This window comes from Schistocerca americana, chromosome 7 (genome assembly GCF_021461395.2).
Source record: "Schistocerca americana isolate TAMUIC-IGC-003095 chromosome 7, iqSchAmer2.1, whole genome shotgun sequence".
Taxonomy (NCBI): Eukaryota; Metazoa; Arthropoda; class Insecta; order Orthoptera; family Acrididae; genus Schistocerca; species Schistocerca americana.
This window is the reverse complement of record NC_060125.1, coordinates 231,293,532-231,316,742: the sequence shown is the minus strand read 5'-3', so window position 1 is coordinate 231,316,742 and position 23,211 is coordinate 231,293,532. Positions and strand designations below refer to the sequence as shown.

The 23,211-nt window shown below is 38.1% G+C and overlaps 1 long non-coding RNA gene across 1 annotated transcript in view; it reads right to left on the bottom strand.

Moving 5' to 3' along the window:
* Nucleotides 1-13,852: 13,852 nt before the first annotated feature.
* Nucleotides 13,853-23,211, bottom strand: part of LOC124622187 — a 90,886-nt gene continuing 81,527 nt past the window's right edge. The window contains exons 3-4 of the long non-coding RNA XR_006980600.1: nt 15,186-15,307; nt 13,853-14,699 (exon numbers count right to left, since the gene is read on the bottom strand). This is a non-coding gene — a long non-coding RNA (uncharacterized LOC124622187). The remainder of the gene's footprint in view (nt 14,700-15,185; nt 15,308-23,211) is intronic.

Genomic DNA, 23,211 nt, shown 5'->3' with positions numbered 1-23,211 from the left:
TTTTCTGCTGTCATTGCATATGTTCTTATGTTTTTAGGTCATTTACATAGAGTAAGAACAGAACAGTACCCATTACTGTTCCTTGCAGCACACCGTATTTAATAGTCAGTAGCTTGGAATTATATTTCCTTTCCTGATCTATTTCCACATATTGTTCCCTGTTCTTAAGATAAGAGCTGAGCCAGTTGTTAGCTGTTTCTCTGATGCCAAGATTTTCTAGCCTGTGTAGCAATGTGTCGTGATTTATGGTGTCAAATTCCTTTTACAAATCTAAAAATATGCCCATGGTAAGTTTTTCGTTATCAAATGCTAACAGCACCTCAAATAGAAAGGAGTGAACTGCTGATTTGGTTAAACAGTTTGCTCTAAATCCATGTTGAGATTCTGACTGAATGCCATTATCCTTTAAGAAGTTGGTTAGCCTTTCTAATATTTTTGAGAAAACATACAAAAGTGCCAATGGTCTGTTCCCTTTACAGTACAATGACCTTACTTTTGATCTTTTCAAACATGAAAGAAAAGTTTCTGTAGCAAAAGATAGGTTACATAGGTGAGTTAAGGGCTCAGTAATCAGGTCCCCATATTTCTTTGTAATGAAATCAGTTGTATCACCTATCCCTGCAGAGTGTTTCATTTTGAGACTTTTTATTGTAACCTGCACTTCTTCTACATTTGTTGGGTACAGGAACACTGATTTACTTGAGACTTTTTTCACTGTTTCTTTATGCTGTTTTCTATTGGATGTCTGTTGTAGTAGTTTCTCTGTTACATTTATAAAATAGTTATTAAACAAATTAGCTACTTCCTCTGGGTCATTAATGTTTTCCGAGACAGCCTTTAATACAATATTATTAACTCTATTTTTGTTAGATTGGACTTCTTTCTTTACAACTTGCCAGATTGCTTTGGTTCTTGATGGAGCATTTCCTATGTATTTGTCATTGTCTCGTTTCTTTGCCTCCTTTATTATTTTTTAAAGATAGATTTATATTTTTTGAAGTAACTATCAAACTCTGGTGTTGGTTGTAACATCTTGCAATACTGTGTAGGCACTGCACAAGATTTCCTTATACACTAGTGACTCACTTTTTGCATTTAGTGGTTTGGGTTGTTTTGGCTTTTAATAGAAAAGCGAGATCAAAATAATATTTAAATATGTTCATGAATGTCTGGAACTTATCAGAAATATTTTCTGTACTGTACGCTAGCTCCTATGATTCTTGTTGGAAATAATTCTGGAATGTTTGTACTGCAGCATTACTGAAAGTTCTACCCATGTGTGTAGTCTTCTTCAAATAATCATAGGATGAAGTAGTGTTTACACAAAAGCCTATAGCCTGTGCATGGTGGTCTGCCTGTCCAGCTTTAATTACAACTGATTTATATTTGTTTTGGAGCTAATTATTATTTGGTCTATAGTAGTACTTGAATGATTTGTTTCACATGTAGGGGAGTGAGTATTCTTGGAGACATCATTTAAAATTGGTTCTTTAAACTTCATTAATAAACGTTCTTGGGATAGTTTACATCTATCTGCAAGAGCCTGCCGGATCAGTTTCTTCTGTATCTCTCTGACACTCTCCCATGGATCAAAGAAACCAGTGACATTTCGTGCTACCATTCTATGTATATATACAATATACCCAGTAGTATTGTACAACTGGTCACATGAGTGATTTGTAAGCAATTTCCTTTCTAGACTAATTGTACTTTTCCACTAAACTACCGATAAACTATTTTACATTTTTAAACATAACAAGCAAGTTGTCAATCTTTGCACAACTTTGAAATCATATCAAGATCTGACTGAATATTTATACAGCTTTTATCAGATAGTACTTCATTACAGATAACTACACCATCTGCAAAAAGTTACTATTAATATTGACTGCTAAATGCAATGGTCCAAACATACTTCCCTGGGGCACACCTGAAGTTACATCTGCATGTTTCGTATTTCATATTTATTCACCTTTAAACATTTTACATGTAATCAGTGTCATATAATAAAAGTTAGAGATACATTGTATACATCTATATATACATATAGTTGGCAAGACAAATTGCCTGCATAATATTATATGTCTAATTTTGTAGTATACACTCCTTTCACAAAATGTACCATCAAAATTCCATATCATTTATTGCTCTCTTGTAATTCTTGAGCTGTATAAAATACTTTACTTTTTGTCCATTTTGTTACTTTTACTTTAAATATGGGCATAGAATGTGCACTTTTGGGTAATTTGTTAAAAAATGTGGGTGCCAAATACTTATAACTGTAGTGAATCTTTGATAGTCTGGCAAATGGGATGTCAATTGTATGTCCATTTCTTGTATTATGTGAATGCATTGCCATCCTAAAGTCAAAGTTATTTAAATTTTCTTTGGCATGTATCCGGCAACTATAAATATACAAGCCAGGGACGGTCATTATATTTAGTTCTTCAAAATGCTGCCTGCATGAGGCTCTGCGCGGTAGTCCTACAAGGAATCTGGTTTTTTTTTTTTTTTTTTTTTTTTTTTTTTTTTCCGTTTAACCACAGTCTTTGAAACTAGGCAGGTTCCCCATAGTATAATCCCATAAGCGAGATGAAAGTTGAAGAAGCCAAAGCATGCACATAGTAGGAGTGTGCTACTAACAGAGCCTCTCAGTTTATGTAACAAAAAGATTAGATGCGAGAGGTTTTTGAATAGGTGTTTCCCATTTAAATTTTTGGGTCAATATGGGACTGTAGTAGTTTTACAGAATTGTTTTCATGTTTGGGGGCATTCAAATTAAATACAATATCTTCTGTCTAATTATTATTTGTCTGTAATGAATTTGCCGGAAACCAGATGGTGCATCTGTCCATTGCTATTGTTACATTATTCTGTATTCATCCTAGTTGTTTCCCTGAGTAATTAGCATCGTATCATCTGCATACAGTGCTGTGTCACAAGGTAATGAAGAAGGCAAATCATTTATGTAGACTACAAAAAGAAAGGTCCAAGTACAGAGCCCTGTGGTACGCCTTTGGTGACTGGCAAGAAATTGGACCTTTTTTCATTTATAGCCACTGTTTGTTTTCTATTGATTGTAATAGTTGAAGAGCACTCTCCCCTATTCCCTAATACTGTTGCTTTCTTATAATAATATTGTGGGCTACAGTATCAAATACTTTCTTAAGGTCCAACAGTTTTGCAATAATTATGGATTTATTCTCAAAGGATTCGTATACTTTAGTGACAATGCTCTCTGCTGCCTTCACAGTTCAGAGACCAGTTCTGAACCCATACTGTGTGGAACATAGCAGTTTATTCAATTCAAAATACTGGCTCATTTGCTGATGGATACAGTACTCTATTATTTCTGAAATTATGGGAACTAGCTAGAGGGGTCAGTAATTGTCAGGTAAGTCTTGGTCACCTTTCTTATACATAAGGTATGATAACAGAAGTTTTTAAACAATCTGGCTAAACTCCTTCATTTAATATCTTATTTATTACCGTTGTAAAGGGGATTATTATTTCTTCTCTTATATTTTTTATAACATAATTAGATAAACCATGGTAGTCTTCAGCTCTGGAGTTACTGGCTTGGCTATTGATTCACTGACCTGTCTAGGAGTAACTAATGCCCGTTCAAATTTATCACTCAGCTTTCTGTGTATTGTAGGAAGCAGAGCCTCGGCTTTCTCACATCTTCCTCTATCTCAGTGTGAGACAGGATTGGCAAAATGTGCATTTCATATGTGTGGAGGAATTTGTATACTGTTTTTTTTTTCTTTTGGCAGTTTATTTCTGTTTTAATGACTTTCCATGCTGCTTTGCATTTATTTGTTGAACTGAGTATGAATATGTTATTGGCTTTGCATTTTGCTGTCTTGATTTCAGACCTATAGTGTTTTCTGGCTAATTTGTACATATTTTTATCTGCTTCACTATGGTGAGACCTGTTACGACTCATGAGAATAACTGTTCTTAAATTGTTTAATTTTGGTGTGTAGCATTTTTTCATTCTTTTGGTTTTGTGGTGGATGTTGTTCCTGTGGATTCTTTGGTACTGTTTAGGCAGGTTTCTTCAAATATTTTAACTACTACATCTAAGAATTTAATGGTTGACTCATTAGCTTTCATAGCTTCTGTGATTTCTTCATTCCAGTATATTTGTTTTAACCTGGATTTTAAACATAAGAGCTCTTATTATTGCTCTACCTGGCTCATCTGAAGAGCTTTCTATTTTACTATGTAATAGACATATAAACCAAAGCCCAACATGATCTGAAATGTCTAATTTAATTATGTTGCTCTGACTTTCATTTATTTGAAAATTACTGATTATGTTGTCAAGACATGCATCCTATCTTGGGGGTGTATAGTTTATGCAGTAAAAGTTAAGTGCTCTTAATGACTTAAGAGGGTAGTTTACAGTTTTGCTTTTAATTCTAATGTCTATATTTATATCACAGAATATTAAAACTCTGCACTTTTTCTTCTTAAGGAGGAATACCATGAGTTTTTCAAGACTCCGTATAAACAAGTCCTCAATTTGATTAGGGGTGCAATACACAGTTACAACTAATATACCAATACTTGGAAACAATACAGCTGCTGCTTCAAAATATGTTTCAGTACAGAACTAGTTATATCTATAGCCTCATACATTAATTTCAGTCTCTTACAAATAGAAATGGCTACACCACCATGTTTCATGTTAGTTCTACAGTACCCTGTAGCTAGTTCAAACCATTAGATGCACTCAAATCTATTTCTGTATGAGATATCCAATGTTCATTTACCAAAAGCACAGTACAATTACGTTTTTCCAGACAATATTGCAGTTCCAAGAGCTTATTTTTGATTGACTGGATATTAACATACAAAAATAGTAGACAATTTTCATTGAAAGTTGCCTCTGACTGTCTGTGAGTTTGACACATCTCCCTCATTTCTGATGCATCACTTACCTTAGGCAACTTCTTCTGTTCAGAAGTTTTCGTTTTTTGGAGGAATTTGTTGCGCTCTCAGTGTCACTTTTTGCATAATCCACTGAATTGATCAGATGCGTAGGAATTATTGTGGAATCATTTTGCTTGTTGGTACTGATATATATGTACAAACATGCTGACAAGTCTGCTGTTTCCGCAGTCACTGAAAGCACGCATCCCCTCTGATGTTGGAGGACAAGTCCTCAGTAACTGGCAGAATGTCAGCTGGTGCCCATACTGCTGTTGACATGCACTGCACTCCTCTTGGCCTGAACACCAAAGTTGATGCTTCACAATCCAACACAGTGTATCATGGCCTGAGCCACAGAGAATGCTTGTTATATGCTAGCAAATTTATTAAGAGTATTTACACATCTCTTAGTATCGTAGAATCATCCACACAGATCACACTCACTCACAGCAGTACTGATGCTACTACATGCACTCACTAACTGAAGTCAAACATTAGTGGATTCCATTTTCCACCAGCAATACATAATACAGCAAGGACAGATATTAACCTATTACTGACACAGGGACACATTGCTTAACAGGTACTGGGAACTTTCTAATTGTTTAAATGTTGAAAGTCATTGATTATGTAAAGTCATGTGTTTTGATGCATCACTATCAATAATGGAAAGATTATCACAGTTGGTAGTCAAAATGTGTCTAATTTCTGAATTCAGAGCTTGATATTTAGTTCCTTGGCTTTCTTTTTAAAATTTAAACAGACTTTTTTGCACTGAACCTTATAATTACCATTCCCTTAACAATGATAATGGTCAACACTTCTTGTTCACAGAACTTTTGCTTAAACTGCTTTGCGAATACTGAATTTTATCCTTTGTGTGTTTAACCTTAACAGCAGCTGCTGTTTCTTCAGTCTGCAACAGTTGGTAGTCAAAATGTGTCTAATTTCTGAATTCAGAGCTTGATATTTAGTTCCTTGGCTTTCTTTTTAAAATTTAAACAGACTTTTTTGCACTGAACCTTATAATTACCATTCCCTTAACAATGATAATGGTCAACACTTCTTGTTCACAGAACTTTTGCTTAAACTGCTTTGCGAATACTGAATTTTATCCTTTGTGTGTTTAACCTTAACAGCAGCTGCTGTTTCTTCAGTCTGCAACAGTTGGTAGTCAAAATGTGTCTAATTTCTGAATTCAGAGCTTGATATTTAGTTCCTTGGCTTTCTTTTTAAAATTTAAACAGACTTTTTTGCACTGAACCTTGTAATTACCATTCCCTTAACAATGATAATGGTCAACACTTCTTGTTCACAGAACTTTTGCTTAAACTGCTTTGCGAATACTGAATTTTATCCTTTGTGTGTTTAACCTTAACAGCAGCTGCTGTTTCTTCAGTCTGCAACAAATGTTGCTCTTGTTTCAGTAATTACTGAATGTCTGTCTACTTCTGTCTCAAAGAGTCTCAAGTAGGAACAAAAGAACCATGGTTTTTGGAAGTCGACTTAAAACTTTGAAAATCTTTTCTGTATCACCCACTGATTCACCAACATCTGCAAGGGACTGTGTTAATGCTTCAACTTTACTAATATGTTCCACAATAGTGTCACAAACTGACATTTTATAACTGAAGAACAATTGTGTCAATGTAACTTTTTTTATTGCTGAGTACAGTTCACAAATTGTCTTACTGTCCTGGGGGCATTGCCTTATTGAAGGTATCTCCAGTGCTGGATGGGAGGGTCTGCATATCTCAGTGATGATGAGGCCTGTGACAGTGGGAGTATAGCTAACGTCAGAGCCACTTAACTGAATAGACCTCAGAGGACTGGACTGATGAAGTGTCTCCAACAACTTAGGGAAGGTATGGTTACGTTTATTCCAGAGCGTTCTGCCAGCAGTGGTTCTACCTATACATCTATACTCTGCAAACCACTATGAAGTGCATGGCAGAGGATATGTCTCATTACACCAGTTATTAGCATTTCTTGCAGTTCCATTCACTTATGGAGTGTGGGAAGAACAATTGTTTGAATCCCTCTGTGTGTGCTGTAATTATTCTAGTCTTGTCTTCAGGATCCCTATGTGAGGAATACAAAAGGGTTGTACTATATTCCTAGAGTCATCATTTACAGCCAGCTCTTGAAACTTTGTTATTAGACTTTCTCGGGAATGTTATATCTATCTTCCAGAGATTGCCAGTTTAGTTTCTTCAGTATATGTGTGGCAGTCTCCCATATATAAAAAAAACCTGCAAACATTCATGCTGCACTTCTCTGTATACATTCAATATCCCCTGTGAGTCCTATTTGGTGTAGGTCCCATACACTTGAGCTATATTCTAGACTCAGTTGCGCGAGTGATATGTAAGCCATCTTCTTTTGAGTGGCCCTGGTTTACTCACACAGGAACTGGCCCCTGCTGCCAGACCTCCTCTACTATAAACTATGGGCATACTTCAGGGACCATTATTAGGCACACAGATGGAGAAAACGGCCTCGATTACATCTCTTGAACAAGGAAGGTACGCACCTCTATAAAATACTCCTCGACCTCAATGTGTGGTATGTGCTCGTATGGTGAATGGCTGTTGACATAAAACAGTCTCTAGTGGCAACCTCAGGGCACCTGCCTGCCCCCCCCCCTCCCCCCAGTTCTATCGAGCTTGCTCATTCATGCTGGGCTCTGCATGAGTCAACATTTGTTTCCCCAGTGGCTCATGGAACCCTTAAGGAGTGACCTCATTTCACATCTATTCATGATGGTATGGGTGTACTGTCAGGCAGTGCCTACACCCAACCAATAAAGAGTGCTTGACTGGTCTGTCTGCCTGAGAAGAAGCCTCAGAACTGAAGTAACAGGGCATAGTCTGCCACAACACTTTCATCATACATCTAAAGAGCAGAAGGAACATTTGAGAAGGTCTCCTCTTTCTATATTGACAAAGTGTTGGGAGATATTGCTAGGTCTTCAAAAAGTATTATGCAATTTCATAATGGAACCATTCTCTTTGAAACTGCCACATTGAATGAAATATCAAACCTTCTGGGATGCAAGGTCTTCGGCGACTACCCTGATGCGTAACACCTTAACTTCTGTAAAAGCACAGTTACCAGCCATGATATAATGGAGTTGGATCCTGAGGAGTTACATGTACAATGCAAAAACATGTTTATCATGGAAGTTCAAAATTATACAAGGGGACTCAATGGCACATTGGAAAAAACTGCAACATTTATTCTAACCTTCAAAACACCAGAATTATGTGAACATGTTCTTACTTGTTATATCTGTCTTAATGCTTCACCATTTGTTCCCAACTCCAATACAATGCTTCAAATGTCAAAGATTTGTTCATACCACTATGGCATGTAATGTTAGGGCTACACATGGAAATTGTGGAGCACTGTGTGACTCCTGTACACTTCCACTAAAATGTTTAAACTGTTCCAGGGATCACCCAGCATGGAACATGAAATGTGGGGCTTATGAAAATGGAAGGAAAGCTCAAGAGTTGAAAGATATGAGATGCGTACCCTATGGTGAAGGTAAAAAAGCATTCGAAGCAGTGAAAATTCCAGTGTTTACCAGTTCTTTTGCACACTCATCAGGAAGCTAGTCACACATGGTGATGCCTCCTAATAATCCCAGACCACATATTCAAGTACGAGTACACGCACTCATCAATGTACCTGGGGGGGTAGAGAGGTGGCAGGGGGAGGGGGCAGGGTGGGAGGAACTGTGCCTGAACCCAAAACCATTTGGAAGCTGTCAATGATGAAGTTGGAATCTTAGCCACATATGCATCTTTTTGGCAAGAGCCAGTAGGGATCCTGCAGTAATTGCAGGCTACAATAACTACTCAAAATTATTAAGAAACACTATCAAGAAATCAAGCAACATGCACATAGCATCAGAAATCAGTAATTCTGACAACATATTTAAAGCTATATGGTGTGTAGTGAAGTGAGAGAGAGGACAAACAGCCATAGAACAACACAACAGCGCTATTGAACTGAATGGAAGGGCTATAAATGATGAGTCGCAGATAGCTAATATATTTAATAACCATTTCTTAAAATGTAATACAAAGCATAGGGACAAATGGTTCAAGAGAAAAATCACAGCAGTATGTTGAAAAAATAACTTTCTTAAAATTCAGTCGTATGAAGAAATCACCAACTTATCCTTATCCAATTAAGAAAATTATGCTTTTTCTCAAAAATAAGAACTCATAGGATTTTGATGGTGTTTCCAACAAAGTACTGAAGATTTGTTCCCATATAAGACACTCTGTCTTATGTGAAATACTTTATGCATCACTAACTCAAGGCAGTTTTCAAGACAGACTGAAACACATCATTGTTAAGCCCTGGTTTAAAAAGGTGATAAGAGAGATGTCAATGACTACTTACTTGTTTCACAGATGACATCATTTTTCAAAATTTTTGAGAAAATTATGTACTCTAGAAAAGTATCTCACTTTAGCAAGAATAACATCCTCAGCAAATCACAGTTTGAGTTTCAAAAGGGTTGCTCTACTGAGAATGTCATTTACATATTCACTCACCAGATTTTACAACATTAAATAATAAAATAGAAGTGCTTGGTATTTTCTGTCACCTATCTAAGGCATTTGGCTGTGTCAGTCATGATATTCTCCTAGATAAATTGAAGTTTTATGGGACTGATGTTAGAGCCTACCAAAGGATAATGTAGTATCTTACCAAAAGGATGCAGAAACTAGTACTTAATAACTCAATCAGTATAACCTGGGGATATAATTCCGACTGGGGAGAAACACATATGAGAATCCCTAAGGCTCAATCTTAGGTGCACTAATGTTCCTTGTATGCATAAATGATCCTCCATTTAATATACAACAAGCAGAATTAGTTCCTCTTGCAGCTGACACTAGTGTTGTGAGCATTCCAAGCATGCATACAAAAACTGAAGAAATGACAAAGTTATTAAAAGTGTCATTGACTGATTTTCTGCATATGGTTTTGCCCTCAATTTTAAAAACATGCAACATATTCAGTTCTGCACTTCTAGGAGTACTACACCAATGATAAGTGTGAATAGAGCAGAAATTTCAAAATTCTTAGCGGCTCACATTGAAGAGAATTTAAATTGGAAAAAACACATTTTGGAACTCCTAAATCAACTTGGTTCAGCCACATTTGCACTTAGAATCATTCCAGATCTTGGGGAGAGACAAATCAATAAGTTGATACATTATGCATATTTTCATTCAATGATTTCATATGGAATAATGTTTTCTCCCCTTTAAGAAAAAAAGTCTTGAAACTTCCTGGCAGATGAAAACTGTGTAACAGACCAAGACTCAAACTCAGGACATTTGCTTTTTGCAGGCAAGTGCTCTACCAATGGAGCTACCCAAGCATGACTCACAACCTCTCCTCACAGCTTTACTTCTGCCAGTACCTCTTCTTCTAGTTTCCAAGCTTCACAGAAGCTCTCCTGCAAAACTTGTAAGATTAGCACTCCTGGAAAAAAGGATACTGCAGAGATATTGCTTAGCAACAGGCTGAGGGATGTTACCAGAATGAAATTTTCACCCTGCAATAGAGTGTGCACTGGTATGAAACTTCCTGGCAGATCAAACTACAATTCAAAAGGAATGATGATGTACATAATTACAATACCAGAAGTAAAATTACATCCATTAGTTCACATTAAGGTTGTCTTTAGCACAAAAATGGGTGGGTGCACAATACTGCAACAAAAATTTTTGATTGCTTACCCAGTGATATAAAATGTCTAACAGACAACAAAGTAAAATTTAAAAAGAAACTGAGGAGGTTTCTCCTTGACAACTCCTTCTATTCTGCAGAAGAATTTCTGTTACTGTTATGTGTTCAATGTGGTGAGTGAGACTTACTACCTCACAACGTGTGTACATCTTCTTTCTTTTTTGGGAAAATTTTCAGAATGTAACCATATGTACATATTAGTTTGTGATGTGAATGTAAAATGACTCATTCCACATCATTATGATCTATTATACAAAATGATCCATGGAACATGAAACTAACTAACTAATTAATCACTGCACATCATAACCATCCTCTCTACCCATGTACCGAGCGAGGTGGCGCAGTGGTTAGCACACTGGACTTGCATTCGGGAGGACGAAGGTTCAATCCCGTCTCCGGCCATCCTGATTTAGGTTTTCCGTGATTTCCCTAAATCGCTTCAGGCAAATGCCGGGATGGTTCCTTTGAAAGGGCACGGCCGATTTCCTTCCCCATCCTTCCCTCACCCGAGCTTGCACTCCGTCTCTAATGACCTCGTTGTCGACGGGACGTTAAACACTAATCTCCTCCTCCTCTTCTACCCATGTAACCAATTCTTACCACAGCTGAGGAAAAATGTCACACAAAAAGTCATTCAAAATCAAAGAAAGTGACAGCAAAATCATTGGATCACCTTTCCAATGGTGATTTTACAGTCAAGGATCCAGAGGGATTGTCACATTTAATGTTCCTTCCAACCTCTTGGGTAAAACACCACCATCTAGGGAGAAAGACAAGGACAACCATCTCTAATCAATGGCTCCCAGACGAACTTGCAGTGGAACTTAAATGAGTACCAGTTGTGTGTGGAAAAATAGCAGCACCTTGCCCAGGGGGACCATTCTGGATCTTCTTGCAAGAAACACCTTTTAAAGTCATTGACACACGTGTGAGTTAAGGGGCTCTACAGGAAGAACGGTCTATCTAGAGTCAGGGCTAATGGTGGGGTGTCTGTTTTCACTGATGACAGATGCCACTCCTCTCTTGTCTCTCTCTCTTACCACAGCCATACAAGCAATTACAATGGAAGTTCTCACACCAGTTATTTAAAATCAAAGAAAGTGGTAGCAAGACCACTGGATCATCTTTGTGATGGTGATTTCACAGTCAAGGATCTGGAGAGATAAGCAGCATCTAATGTCCCCCCTGACTTCTTTGGAAATCACCACCATCTAAGGAAAAGGACAAGGACAACCATTGTTAATCAATGGCTCCCACAAGGATTTCCATATTGCAGTGGAACTTAAATGGGTTGTGTGGCTGTTTTTGTTGATGACAAATGCTGCTCTTCTCCTGTCCCCCTTACCACAGCCATACAGGCAGTTGCAGTGGGAGTTCTCACACCAGTTAAGATCATAGTGTGTTCTTTATATCTTTCACCTGGACTGTGTCAGTATAATACCTAAGTAATTATGACAAAAACTGTTGCTACTTCATGCACTGTTTTATAGGAAATGGATCTTGGCTGCATCTTACACTAGTGGCTAAATATGTAGACACCCAGTGGTCATAAGCCAGTTCAGGTATTGTTAGACAGCTTATCCTAGCTAAAACAAATGCTTCATAATGATATATGGAAAACATGTTTGAGACATACACACACCTATGGAAAAATATATATGGTCCATGTTCATAAACTGTTATCACTCCATCGCAGTAAAAGTTTAAATTTTTCTTAATTTTAGTTACTACAAGCAAATGGTCAATGTAGAGTAGAGTAGAGTTTTATTGGTGCTAGTAATCGTATAGTACACAACTAGTGCATTCTGATGTAGGACAAGTCAATGTATAAAAAATATAATATTAAATTAGCATTAATTTCATTATTTCTATATTAAATGATCACTGAGTTACAATATACAGAGCAAATATTGTGCAAAAATAACATTTACATGTTAAATCATTAAAGTTCTAGTAACATTTATATGATACGTCACTTAGGCAAAGACACAAATCTTTAGTGAACTTTCTGAAGGAACTCGTAGAGGCTTTAGAAGCAGTGATGAGTCAAATATGCCTTAGCAGTTGACTTGAAATTTGCCAGGTTATTTATTGATTTAATTTTTACCTATTGCATCTGAACTGTGTAGTCATAATTAGTACCAAGTGCCATTATGTATTTGCTAGTATGTTGCTTGACTTTTTAATAATTTGCGAATAGTAAATGCTATAGTTACACATAACTGAAATTTAATACTACCCTTGTAAAATGCTTTACTAAATGTGAACATACTGTTACACTCTTGCTTTCATGCTCAATAAAGCAATATGTATTGATAAGTAATCTATATATATTTGCTGATATTCAGAATCATATATCCGCTATGTACCAGTAACAAGTGTTGTACTCAGCAGTATTATTTATGCATAAATTTTAAATTGATTTAATGAAAAATAGCCTTAATTTACTTTGAATAATAATCTACTAAGAATTAATTTTAAATATGATTTTTGAGGCCATACCATAAGAAAATAATGCATGTTAATGTGCAGTTCAACTACAGAGGATTTGTTGACTATTGTATGACTAAAATTACATAATGATTAAGCTCCCTAATTAAACACAGTATCCAACAACCATTTCCCAAACAAAGTTAATTAATTCAGGGTAAACCTACAGCTTAAGGAATTTGTTCTACTTACAGTATTTTACAATACATAATGGTAACACTTCTCCATAAATTGTGAGTTAAGTTTGGCCATTTAAATCAGGGGGACAATTTAACACTGAGTCAATGATATAATTTTAGTTGACACCATATTATGTCTGTTTTGTTTCAACATAAAGTAAATGTCTTTGTAAATATTATGTTCCTATAAGGATAATATATTCCTTTCTTATTTATTTTTGTGCATAAAGTTTCCACTCAAATAATATCATCAAGTTGGAAGTGTTACTAAGTAAGTGTATCTCTGAACTTTGTTTCTTTGATCAAGTCACTCAAGTCACTGACAGCTAACTAATAATATCTTTGAATTTATATATTTTCTTTTACAAATGTTCTAAAGTTTCATGTATTTTATTTTATTTAGTATTTTGTTTTTGGGACTCGAGTTACTTTGGGGATTATTCCACTACTTTTTTCAAATAATATTTGGGGTCTTTTTTAATAATTCAGGCTGATGCAGCAAAACTTTATTTTATTTTTTCTAGTACATAAGAAATTGATGTCAATAATTATATATCTCACAGGACAGGGATTTAAAATTTGAAAAAAAGAAAAGTCTATGCGTTACCACCACTACATTTATGGAATTAAAACAAAAATTATGCCTCTTCAGGTGTTGGCAAATTATGACCCACTATTTTTACCTAATTTAATGGTCACTCACAATGTAGAAGCTGTAAGTAATGATAATACTGTCTGCATGAATGGTTCATTGGGTTATGTTAACCGTTACAGTCAAAATCTTGACAGTTTACAAGCAGTCAACACTATATGACCAATGTACAGTTTTGTTCTGAAATTCTCTAGTGCGTGTTCAGTCAAATAGGTTGCAAATTGAGTCACTGCTACTCAATCCTCTACACCAATAATGAACCACACTATCATCTTAGTGTGTGCAAATTCTCCAAACCAACATGGCAAACACTTGATCCTCTGATTGGCCATATATACAAGAACACAGCAACACTCAATTATCTCTGAACTTGCTAAACAGGAATCACTAGTTAGAAAGTATGGAATAATCTAGATCAGTATTTGGCAGTAAATCCAATCACATATCAACAATAAGGGCTTGATATCAGTACAGTCCTCACGATGAAATATTTCTGTCATCCAACAAATTATTTAACACCTCTCTTCATGCTATTACACAGCCAGATCTCCCTCCCTAACAATTCAGTCATTCACAATGGGAACCACTAGACAGTAATTCACCAGCAGGAACTCCCAGAGCTGAGCAAATCAGCTATCTCGAGCCATTAATCTGACCTGTAAATAACCAAACTCAATTAGTACTGCAAGTTTCACCACTACACTACAACTGTCCATTCTACAGCTTACTATAATTGTCAGCACGTCCCCAACAATGAAAACTCTCCAGAGTGATCTTGACTATCCAGTGCAACTCCTTCATGACAACTAACAATAAGACACATGTTAAACTGTTTTGGAACCACTTACACATGCAAACATATAGTGATCATTTTACTTTTGACTATTAAACCATTATTTCAGATGGTCATCATATTTTCCTCTCATGTCCAGCTTTCTGCATTGTTGCATCTTTGCCACACAAATCATTAATACAGGTCATTGCTTTTGCACTGGTTCTGTTAAGTAAACATGTATAAGCAAAATTATAATGATAAATGATTAATGTCCAACAATAAATCATTGTAAATCCAACTGCTGTGGCAATAAGTTAAGACGAACTACCATGATGACAACTATAACATACCAACTCTTTTTTTTTACCTGTCACACACTTCACAATCCGTTGGATGGAGATGCGCTGACAGAGATCTGGGCTCTCCTCCATTGAGTGACTTCAATGCACATCATGCCGTGTGGGGCTCAGTTACCACTCTGGTACCACTCTTTAGAAAAAGTAATGTACAATCAGCTTTATAACCATCTTATCTCAAATAACATACTGTCAAAGTCACAGTTTGGATTTCTAAAGGGTTCTGATATTGAGAAGGCTATCTACACTTACAGTGAAAATGTGCTTAATTCATTAGACAAAAAATTGCAGGCAACTGGTATATTTTGTGATCTGTCAAAGGCTTTTGAGTGTGTAAACCACAATATCCTTTTAAATAAATTATAATATTATAGTGTAACAGGAAATGCTGCAAAATGGTTCAAATCTTATATCTCTGGCAGGAAACAAAGGGTGTTATTATGAACGAGACATGTATCAAGCTGTCAGTCATCATCCAACTGGGAACTAATTACATGTGGGGTCCCACATGGTTCCATTTTGGGGCCTTTACTTCTTCTTGTGTATATCAATGACCCTTCATCAGTAACATTACCAGATGCCAAGTTCGTTTTGTTTGCCGATGATACAAACATTGCAATAAATAGCAAATCAAGTGTATTCTTAGAAAGATCAGCTAATAACATATCTGTGGACATCAATCACTGGTTCCTAGCCAATTCTTTGTCACTAAACTTTGAAAAAACACACTACATGCAGTTCAGAACTTGTAAGGGGTGTCCCACGAGTATATGCCTAACATACAATGACAAGCAGATAGAAGAAGTGGACAGTGTTAAATTCTTGGGATTACAGCTTGATAATAAATTCAACTGGGAGGAGCACACCACGGAACTGCTGAAGCATCTTAACAAATCTCTATTTGCAGTGCGAATTGTGTCAGACATAGGGGACATATTGAAAAAGCTGGCATACTATGCTTACTTTCATTCCATAATGTCATATGGGATTATTTTTTGGGGTAATTCATGAAGCCAAGCTAAAGTTTTCCGGGCACAAAAATGTGCATTAAGAGCTAAATGTGGTGTGAACTCAAGAACATCTTGCAGAAGCCTGTTTAGGGAACTAGGTATACTAACTACTGCTTCACAATATATTTATTCCTTAATGAAATTTGTCATTAAAAATATATCACTTTTTCAAACCAACAGCTCAATTCATGGAATCAATACTAGAAATAAGAATAATCTTCAAAAGGATTTAAAGTCACTTAGTCTTGTACAAAAAGGTTTGCATTATTCAGGAACACAAATTTTCAAGAACTTGCCAGCAGCCATAAAAAGCTTAACAACCAATGAAATTCAGTTTAAGAGAAGCCTAAAGGATTTATTGGTGGCCAACTCCTTCTACTCCATTGATGAATTTCTCAGTAAATCTAACTGATTTGAGTATATTATATATATATGAACCAATGAAATTCAGTTTAAGAGAAGCCTAAAGGATTTATTGGTGGCCAACTCCTTCTACTCCATTGATGAATTTCTCAGTAAATCTAACTGATTTGAGTATATACATATATATATATATATATATATATACACACACACACACACACACACACACTCCTGGAAATTGAAATAAGAACACCGTGAATTCATTGTCCCAGGAAGGGGAAACTTTATTGACACATTCCTGGGGTCAGATACATCACATGATCACACTGACAGAACCACAGGCACATAGACACAGGCAACAGAGCATGCACAATGTCGGCACTAGTACAGTGTATATCCACCTTTCGCAGCAATGCAGGCTGCTATTCTCCCATGGAGACGATCGTAGAGATGCTGGATGTAGTCCTGTGGAACGGCTTGCCATGTCATTTCCACCTGGCGCCTCAGTTGGACCAGCGTTCGTGTATGCCCAGTGTAGGAGATCGCTCCACACACCATGATGCCGGGTGTTGGCCCTGTGTGCCTCGGTCGTATGCAGTCCTGATTGTGGCGCTCACCTGCATGGCGCCAAACACGCATACGACCATCATTGGCACCAAGGCAGAAGCGACTCTCATCGCTGAAGACGACACGTCTCCATTCGTCCCTCCATTCACGCCTGTCGCGACACCACTGGAGGCGGGCTGCACGATGTTGGGGCGTGAGCGGAAGACGGCCTAACGGTGTGCGGGACCATAGCCCAGCTTCATGGAGACGGTTGCGAATGGTCCTTGCCGATACCCCAGGAGCAACAGTGTCCCTAATTTGCTGGGAAGTGGCGGTGCGGTCCCCTACGGCACTGCGTAGGATCCTACGGTCTTGGCGTGCATCTGTGCGTCGCTGCGGTCCGGTCCTAGGTCGACGGGCACGTGCACCTTCCGCCGACCACTGGCGACAACATCGATGTACCGTGGAGACCTCACGTCCCACGTGTTGAGCAATTCGGCGGTACGTCCACCCGGCCTCCCGCATGCCTACTATACGCCCTCGCTCAAAGTCCGTCAACTGCACGTACGGTTCACGCCCACGCTGTCGCGGCATGCTACCAGTGTTAAAGACTGCGATGGAGCTCCGTATGCCACGGCAAACTGGCTGACACTGACGGCGTCGGTGCACAAATGCTGCGCAGCTAGCGCCATTCGACGGCCAACACCGCGGTTCTTGGTGTGTTTGCTGTGCCGTGCGTGTGATCATTGCTTGTACAGCCCTCTCGCAGCGTCCGGAGCAAGTATGGTGGGTCTGACACACCGGTGTCAATGTGTTCGTTTTTCCATTTCCAGGAGTGTGTGTCTATATATATATATATATATATATATATATATATATATATATACAAAGATGATGTGACTTACCAAACGAAAGCACTGGCATGTCGATAGACACACAAGCAAAGACAAACATACACACAAAATTCAAGCTTTCGCAACCAACGGTTGCTTTGTCAGGAAAGAGGGAAGGAGAGGGAAAGACAAAAGGATGTGGGTTTTAAGGGAGAGGGTAAGGAGTCATTCCAATCCCAGAAGTGGAAAGACTTACCTTAGGGGGAAAAAAGGACAGGTATACACTCGCACACACACACACACATATCCATCCTCACATACACAGACACAAGCAGACATTTGTAAAGGCAAAGAGTTTGGGCAGAGATGTCAGTCGAGGCAAAGATGTCGTTGAATGACAGGTGAGGTATGAGCGGCAGCAACTTGAAATTAGCGGAGGTTGAGGCGTGGTGGGTAACGAGAAGAGAGGATATACTGAAGGGCAAGTTCCCATCTCTGGAGTTCTGACAGGCAGATGTTGGTGGGAAGTATCCAGATAACCCGGACGGTGTAACACTGTGTCAAGATGTGCTGGCTGTGCAGCAAGGCATGTTTAGCCACAGGGTGGTCCTCATTACCAACAAACACTGTCTGCCTGTGTCCATTCATGCGAATGGACAGTTTGTTGCTGGTCATTCCCACATAGAATGTGTCACAGTGTAGGCAGGTCAGTTGGTAAATCATGTGGGTGCTTTCACACATGGCTCTGCCTTTGATCGTGTACACCTTCCAGGTTACAGGACTGGAGTAGGTGGTGGTGGGACGGTGCATGGGACAGGTTTTACACCGGGGGCAGTTACAAGGGTTGGAGCCAGATGGTAGGGAAGGTGGTTTGGGGATTTCATAGGGATGAACCAAGAGGTTATGAAGGTTACTGTCAGAGTGTCTTTCCGCCGTCCACCAACCTCTTTGCCTTTACAAATGTCTGCTTGTGTCTGTGTATGTGAGGATGGATATGTGTGTGTGTGCGAGTGTATACCTGTCCTTTTTTCCCCCTAAGGTAAGTCTTTCCGCTCCTGGGATTGGAATGACTCCTTACCCTCTCCCTTAAAACCCACATCCTTTTGCCTTTCCCTCTTTCCTGACGAAGCAACCGTTGGTTGCAAAAGCTTGAATTTTGTGTGTATGTTTGTGTTTGTTCGTGTGTCTATCAACATGCCAGCGCTTTTGTTTGGTAAGTCACATCATCTTTGTTTTTAGATATATTTTTCCCACATGGAATGTTTCCCTCAGTTATATATTTAAATATGTCTGTATATGTGTGGATGGATATGTGTGTGTGTGCGAGTGTATACCCGTCCTTTTTTCCCCCTAAGGTAAGTCTTTTCGCTCCCGGGATTGGAATGACTCCTTACCCTCTCCCTCAAAACCCACATCTTTTTGTCTTTCCCTCTCCTTCCCTCTTTCCTGATGAGGCAACAGTTTGTTGCAAAAGCTTGAATTTTGTGTGTATGTTTGTGTTTGTTTGTGTGTCTGTCGACCTGCCAGCACTTTCATTTGGTAAGTCACATCATCTTTGTTTTTAGATATATTTTTCCTAAGTGGAATGTTTCCCTGTATTATAACCATATATATATATATATATATATATATATATATATATATATATATATATATATATATATATACACACACACACACAAAATTCAAGCTTTCGCAACAAACTGTTGCCTCATCAGGAAAGAGGGAAAGACGAAAGGAAGTGGGTTTTAAGGGAGAGGGTAAGGAGTCATTCAAATCCCGGGAGCGGAAAGACTTACCTTAGGGGGAAAAAAGAAAGGGTATACACTCGCACACACACACACACACATATCCATCCACACATATATCTGTGTGTGTGTGTGTGTGTGTGTGTGTGTGTGTGTGTGTAAGTACAATCTAACTTCTGCACCATTTCAGTGCAGTAACGTGTTCATTGTAAATAAGTATTATAGTAGTTGTATTACATGTTTATTACCTTACAAATAAATAAAAAACTTTTTTATTTTAAATTCAGTGCATTAGTATTTGTAAAATGACTCTTTCATAAAGCGTTCATTAGAAAATGACGATCATTCCACTTGGGACCTGTGGAATGGTACATTAGCTTATCTGTTTTAGTTGTAAATATTTGTCATGTATTGTTGTTTTTCTGACATGTTCTACATCCTGGAAGACCTCCTCACTACGGGTCACTTGGAATGAAAGTAAATCTAATCTAATATGTCTCTAGTGAATGAGTTGTCCTCTTGTAAAGTCTCATCAACTACAAATTGAAGTCCAAGATTTCATCTGTTGTGGCAAACTTTACAGAGGATGATGTGATCAGTTCAATGCCATCTGTAACAGTACATACTCTGTCAATTCTTCACAGTGATCTCTTCATTGTGCCAAAAGCTCTATCAGATGGTAAGAAAGAGTGTCCACTGACAGGAAAGAATGCCTCTATTTTCTTAAATTTCCCAGCACCCATTAAAGCTTGATACTTTCTTATTAAACAGTGATTTTTGTTTTGCTCCAAGCAGTTATCACAAAACAGATGAAACATTTTTATTGTCCTTGGGGATGGTCATGGTGAGGTAGTTACACAAGAAAGTGCACACTTCGTTAGGACCATCGTAGGTGACACCTTTGTGATAAAGGTAATGAAATGTTGTATTGTCTTTCAAATTGAGAATGGCAAAAACATTAACTGTCAGCTACCACAGATAAAATGGGTCTTTAACAGATAATCTTGGCAGATGAAGATTCCGCATGAAAATGCTCAGACTGAATTCAAGCGCTCTCTCTTAACTGTCAGCTACCACAGATAAAATGGGTCTTTAACAGATAATCTTGGCAGATGAAGATTCCGCATGAAAATGCTCAGACTGAATTCAAGCGCTCTCTCTCTCTTTTTTTTTTTTTTTTTTTTTTTTTTAAAAAGCCTTTCACTTACAACATTGAGATGCCTCGTTCAAACTTTTGTTTTTAATATTAGTCATTAATTGCTCACATTCACAATAGACCTACCTTTGGTCTGCCAAAATGAAGGTCAAAATTCTGCTTAAATATCTTCGCATAATATTTGTATTTGATCAGACAATGGGGATGACTTCTTTGTAAAGCTCATACATGATCTCCCTATTCAAATCAGCACATAAGTAAAGTTATCCTTTACCAGCATAATGAGAATCTTTTATTGGAAATGATAAGTGCTCATGAACTTTGGCAATTTCAAGTTCTGATATTAAATTATCACTCTTCGACTTTCCTCATTCATTATAGGGCTTTTTCCAAGTAGAAGTCATTGTCTTATTCTTCTCACCATTTCCTGCCAACTGCAGATAAGTTTAGAAATGCTTGTCTGTAAATATGGATATCATTTGTCCCCACCATGCTATGATATTTGAAAGAATTTACCTCTGGACTTTTTCCTTCTCTTGGTCTATTTCATTTTACTTTTTCTTCCTGTATCAGGCTCTGAAGGTAAAGATCTTGTTCATCTTTACTAATAAGATCTAGAAAATGTGTGAAGACTAATAACTGATTGTCTTGACTAATGGATTCAAAACACTTAGAAGTGTATGTATGAGGTTATCCAACAGATTTTGCTGGTGTTAGCTTACCTCAGTAACTGGTATCCCTTAAGTTTAGCAGTTTTGATTACATTTCATTCATACTGTTCAGAGTGATGTACACCCTTCCTTATCCTTTTCTTATGGGTAGGCTCAACTTCATCGTCCTATTCACTCTTATTGCTAGAATATAAGATACTATGAAGACACAATATCACATTTTGCTGCTTGCTCTGCAAAAATGACTTTGAAACAAACTACAGATGCATTATTTATATCATTCTCCTACCTTTTCTGACAATCACAGCATATCAGTAAAGCCCATGGGGTTATTGTTCAAAATTGTTGAGAGCAAAAGCGCTCAATGTCCTGAACATGGGAATCTATTGAAATCAATGAGAATTTCTCCACTTTATATTTTGACTATTTGATAAAATACAGAGATCCTTTCGACACTCAATGATGAGTCAATCCTTAAAGAACACAGAAATGAACATAGCACACATTAAAACACTGAAATTACATAGTGATAAAAATGGACACAGTCGAAATAATTCCTATAGCTCACAGTAGCCTCACAGAACTGTACGTTTCAATGAGTGACAAGTAACAAATTGTAAATGTTGAAAATAATACATAGCAATTCCATACCCAGCAAATATAAGAAAAGAAAACTTGTGGGCAACCACACAGTAGACTATGGCAATATGGCAACATGTGACACACTATCTACTATGATACAATCATTACTAAGAATTCTGTGATGCTGATGTAGCCTATTGATCCCTTGAAACTGCCAGGGACAGCATGAAAAATATCACTCTCAAATTGGTCCATATGAACAAAATTCTAACACTCTGCCACTAGTGATCAGCAAGCTTTTGCAGATGCCAACAATCATTCTTCAGCAGAAGCATGTGATAAAGCCTCATCAGTGTCAGCTTCTCTGCATCTGTACATGTACAGAATACCTTCACTACACCTCATAGCAAGTCAATTCTTCAAGTTCACACAAGAACAAAAGACACTCACTATAAAACACTATCTCACCCAGGTGAGCATGTCACTTGTTCAGCATTGCAGAAGTGCTAGTCATGGAGCTCTTCCAATTGCAGGTTTCTCTCTGGAAAAGCCCTGGTGCTACCACAAGGGAGTGCATGGTGGAGATAATTCCACTACATCCATCTGCTTTGCTTGCAGCCAATCCACGTTGTTCGCCGTTGTCATCTGCTGAAAGAGATAGGTGATAGGTGCGCACGCGCTTTAGTGCAGTAGGGAATGGTGTGGCACGGGGGCAGGATTCCGCAAGAGGGGCAGTAGTGTGCTGGCCTGTGGCCAGGTAACATGTGGTGTGTGGCACACAGTGCACCCTGCCAATTGTGGTATACTGTGTCTTTGGCTTCCGCTGTGGGCACCCTATGCTGGTAGGTTAGGTCATGTGTTGCCATGGAACACATGGCGGCACTGTGGCAGGGGCTTGGTGTCTTTTCCTGATGACTCAGGCATGACAGTAGGCGAAATGTCCAGAGGCAAGGCAGGATGGCTGATGTAATCAGTGGCTCTGTCGGGTTGGTCGGTGGGCTGAACAAAAGACAGCTTTCACCCTAGGATCCCACAGGCCACTACTCGGATTAGGGGTGCTGGGTGAAGCACTGTAACTGTTGCTTGGTGCAATCTCGATAGCCGATGGTGTGATCAGTGATGTGTGGT